This window comes from Hibiscus syriacus, unplaced genomic scaffold (genome assembly GCF_006381635.1).
Source record: "Hibiscus syriacus cultivar Baekdansim isolate YM2019G1 unplaced genomic scaffold, ASM638163v2 tig00116996_pilon, whole genome shotgun sequence".
Lineage (NCBI taxonomy): Eukaryota > Viridiplantae > Streptophyta > Magnoliopsida > Malvales > Malvaceae > Hibiscus > Hibiscus syriacus.
In genome coordinates this window covers 1,167,091-1,172,083 of record NW_024063512.1, presented here as the reverse complement: position 1 = coordinate 1,172,083, position 4,993 = coordinate 1,167,091, and the positions used below count along the sequence as shown (strand labels likewise).

General features: G+C 36.3%; 1 pseudogene; it reads left to right on the top strand.

Annotated features, from left to right (window-relative positions):
• Positions 1 to 1,180: 1,180 nt before the first annotated feature.
• On the top strand, positions 1,181 to 3,831 carry LOC120193722 (annotated as a pseudogene).
• The last annotated feature ends 1,162 nt before the right edge of the window (positions 3,832 to 4,993 follow it).

Below are 4,993 nucleotides of genomic sequence, written 5' to 3'. Positions count from 1 at the left end.
ATTTTTTAGTTTAACGTTAAAAATATCACTAAGCCTTTTATTAAAATAAAATAGACGTGCCATTATTTTTACTCCCGACAAAATAATTAAATAGAATAAAGTAAACGAGTCATTCTTTATTATTAAATAATTAAATAGTATTTATATTTACTCTTTGTCATGTGATGTGAAATATGGGCTCTTCATTAAAATAATAAAAATATTTGTAATATTAAGTAAACGAGTCATTATTTAATCTTTATCAATTTCTCCTAACAAGTGACGAGAGTCGAGACATGTTTTATTAAAGTAAAAACAAATATATGTAATTTCTATATCTCATAATTCAATATTTATCCCAAAACTCTTCAATATTCCTATAAAATTATCTCTACAACTAAAACCTAAAAATTACATAGATCATTAAAAAATATATATATACCAAAGTTGAATAACTTTTCATTATCATATCAAATTTAGCATATATTATAAAAATTTAGGTCAAATCCTATTTTTTTCATCCTCTTATGTAAAGTAAAAATATAGTATTAATTTAATGATCAAAATAAAATTATGATAATAATTAAGTGATCAAATTAAAAAAAAATTAATAATAACTTGCACACTTAGATAAAGAATGTGAATCTTACGCTGACCATATATCTAACTTAGAACCTAATTAAATTTAGATAAAATATCAGTTCGTAGGTCAATTCGACACTATCTACATAAAGTTCAAATATTTTAAGAAATATTTTAAATTTAATTTAATTATAGCATTATTAATATTAATATAAAATCATATTTTTAATATTTATTATTTTTAAATTAAAAAGTAAATTATTTAAGTAGGTTAGGTTGAGCTTAATTCGTATAAAACTGATATAATGTATAAATAATAAAGATCAAATATATTATTATATAAATTTATTAGATTGTCACATCAGTAATTCCATTGGGTAGCCTTATTGAAATCAAATTGAAAATTTAGTGACTTAATTGATAAAATATTTAGTTCAGTGATCAAAGAAGAATCTAACCAATAGTTTAGTGAACTTGGAGTAGTTTACCCTATTTTTGGAAAGCTTGACCTCGATATTGACTTTAAGTTAGCTGTCAGGTAAAATCACTTATTGGATGTTCCAAACACGCCTTAAGGGTTGAGAAATAAACAAATGAATAAATGATACCGTTTTGCTAGTAATCTCTGAACTCAACCGAGTTTTGCACACCGGTTACCATATACAACCCAAAAGAAAGAAGAAACAGAGAAGAAATGGTCGACCCTGTCCCGCCAGAGGTGAGGAGGGTATGGGACAAATGGAATATACGAGGCACCATTCTCTTCAGTCTCTCATTGCAGACTTTCCTCGTTTTGCTTGCTCCGTACCGCAAATCTACAAGGAAAAGATTCTTGATCTTGATCGTCTGGTCGGCTTACTTGCTCGCCGATGCGGCTGCTAATTTCACTGTGGGTCTCATCTCCAATAGCCAAAGCGATTCCAAAAAATCTACTTCCTCTACTTCTAAAGATGATGGTAACGCTGATCTTCTGGCTTTCTGGGCTCCCTTCCTTTTGTTGCATCTCGGTGGTCCTGATACAATCACTGCCTTTGCTCTCGAAGATAACGAACTTTGGCTTAGGCACTTGCTTGGGCTCGGCTTTCAAGCGGTTGCTGCTCTTTATGTCTTTGCTCAATCACTCCCAACGAACAGGGGATTTGGGTCCCCTCCGTGCTCATGTTTGTTGCCGGAACCATCAAGTATGCGGAGCGGACGCGTGCTCTGTATCTTGCGAGCTTGGACAGATTCCGAGATTCCATGCTCAAAGACGCTGATCCTGGTCCCAACTATGCGAAGCTTATGGAGGAATACGCTTCCAAGAAAAAGAACAAACTCCCAACTCAAATAATCATGATTCCAGAGCCTGATAAAGAAGCCAGGGCTACTGATATGCCAGTGAAGGAAGGTAAGTTGAATCATCTCGAAGTGGTGCATTACGCTTATAAATACTTCCTAATCTTCAAAGGGCTTGTGGTGGATCTCATCTTCAGCTTCCGTGAGCGTAACGAGAGCCGGGAGTTCTTCAAAAAGAGGGGAGCCGTCGACGCTCTCAGGGTCATCGAGGTTGAACTCAACTTCATATACGAGGTTCTATATACTAAAGTTCAAGTTGTGTATTCCATTTGGGGATATATTTTCCGAGGTATAGCCTTTGGGTCCATTGTAGCAGCTCTTTGTCTCTTCCATTTCAGAACAAAGAAACACGATCTTAACCAATTTGATGTGGGGATCACCTACACCTTGCTCCTCGGTGCTGTGGCCCTGGATGTTCTCTCTCTGTTGATGCTCATTTTTTCCGACTGGACATACGCTACAATCAAGGACCCTGCTTCCGATTCCAGTTGCTTGGCAAGGATCTTCACATGCTTCCTTCGGTTTAGGGAGCCATGGTGGAGAAGATGCAAGTGTAGAACAAATCTTGAAGCAGAAGAGATGGAACTTAAACCGAAAGTTACGAATTCTAACGCGAAAGAGAATCCGGGATGTTGTCACTGTGTGGTGAAAGAGAATCTTAAACCGAATGAGATTTATCATGAGGTGTTGTCAACTCCCATTTTGTTCCGAAGGTGGTCCGGTTCGATCTCATCCTTCAATTTGATAAGTTTTTGCCTGAAAAGCCATACTAGTAGAATCCACAAGTTCACCAGATGGCCACTGGTTATCGCTGAGAACATCAGCACCTTCCTACACATTGATGGATGTTTCTACTTAGTTGTTGATTTGATCAAAAAATTCAAGAAAGCAGTCGTCGGTTTACTGTCTGGTGTCATAGAGGGATTATCTTTTATCAAGGACAAAATCAGCGCCGCCATCACCTTTGTCATCGACCAGCTCAAGAACATCGATGTGCTGAATCAAATCATCAAAAAGATTGGTGTTTTTTCTGGCTATGCTCATGATTTCATCATGGGAAGTATGGGACTTCAGGACTTCATAGATGAGATAATATATGTATGCCGCGAGCCATTCATTAAATCGCTATGGGAATTCATATTTGAGGAACTGAAAACCAAAAGCCGACCATGGAGACGATCCTGAAACGGCCAAGAGGATATCCACTGCCAGAGGCGAATGGGTTCTAGTAGATAGCGATACGAAAGTTGACCGCAGCACGCTGATGCCATACATAACCGATGTTCCGTACGACGAAAGCATTCTATTGTGGCACATTGCTACTGATCTCTGCTACTATGTCCACGCTCCCGGTGGAAAGAAACTGAACGAGGAAAGTATCAGTCATCGAGAATTTAGTAAGCTTCTCTCGGACTACATGTAGTATCTGTTAATATGGCAGCCAACGATGATGTCTGCTGTAGGAGGCATTGGCAAAATAAGATTTAGGGACACCTGCGCTGAGGCTAAAAGATTCTTTGACAGCCAGGTTTTACCATCACGGGCAAAAAACATGAAAAGGAGTGGAACCGTAGAAGCCAAGGCCTGTGAGGCGATTCTTTCGGTGACGACGGATGTTAAACCGGAGGCGGTGAAGGGAGATAGAAGTAAATCAGTTCTGTTCGATGCCAGCATGTTGGCCCAAGAACTAAACAAGCTTGAGGAGGAGGAAGGATTGGATAAATGGAAATTGATGGCCAGGGTGTGGGTGGAATTGTTATCGTACGCAGGGAGTCACTGCAGAGCAAACACGCACGCTCAGCAGGTCAGCAAAGGTGGGGAGCTCATTACTTTTATTTGGTTGCTCATGGCTCACTTTGGCCTTGGGGAGCAGTTCCAAATCAACGAGGGGCATGCAAGGGCTAAATTGATTGTGGGAAAATAGACTACCACATTTCATCGTTGTCTTTCTTTACATATGCCTTATTTGTGCTCAATTCCAAATTACCTGTGGAGAAATGTAATGTGTAATATAATGTCAAATCATAGATTATGGTGTTTTCTTCAAATGCTCTCTTATTTTTCATTTACAAGTTACTAACAAAAAAAATCTACACTAAGAAAATTTCCAAGAAAGAGTCGGACGTATGATGTCCCACTGTAATAGAACGAGACGGAGACCACCAACGGTCCAATATATATATATATATTGAAATAGTGAAAGGCTGGTTATTTTGATATACTAAAAGGTTGAAGAAAATGGAACAGGACATGCTCAAGTCTCATTATAATTCATAAAAAATGAACTGTCTGTAAGTTTCCAAGCAAGAGTTGGATAAAACATTGTACTATACGATTTATTTTCTGATCTACCCCGTTTTCTTCGGTCAGCTAGCTGTTAACACAACCAGACAGAGCCACCAACGGTTCAACCTTGCAAGTTTCCAAGTAAGGTTGTATTCTAAGTGAATTAATTAATCTGCTTATGTGCCCATCAAGAACTGGTATGGAGCAAGACATGCTTGTTTATAATTATCTGCCGCTCAAATAAATAATAAATGGTCCTGATGGTATCGTAAAATATTTAAAGAGGCATAATTTTAAATTTAGTTTATAACATTTATTAAAATAATCATTTTTTTGAGGTATTTTGTTCCTTATCATTTCATGTTACGGAAAAAAAGTCCTTATATAGATAAAAATATTAGTTAACACACTATTAATACTTTAAAATAAATATAATTTTATCTTAAAATAAAATATTGAGAACAAAAGTGTTAAAAAAAGAATAAGGTGGCGTTTGGTTCGCTGGAATGTTTCTGAGGGAATTGGAATCTATGAATGAATTGAAATCTGTCAGGAATTGGAATCCAATTCCATATTCTGTTTGGTTGGCAGGAAATGGAATTGGAATCCAATTTCATATTCTGTTTGGTTCGCAGACATGTTAGATGAATTTGATTTCAGTAATGTAAAATGATAGAATTGCCCTTCTTGTGTTTTTGCTTTATTTTAGTTTGTTTTACAACTTACATATAGTAATATATTATACAAAAATTAAAAAAATATTAAAATTTCATTTTATTGATTGATTATTCATATCAATAAATTATAAAAA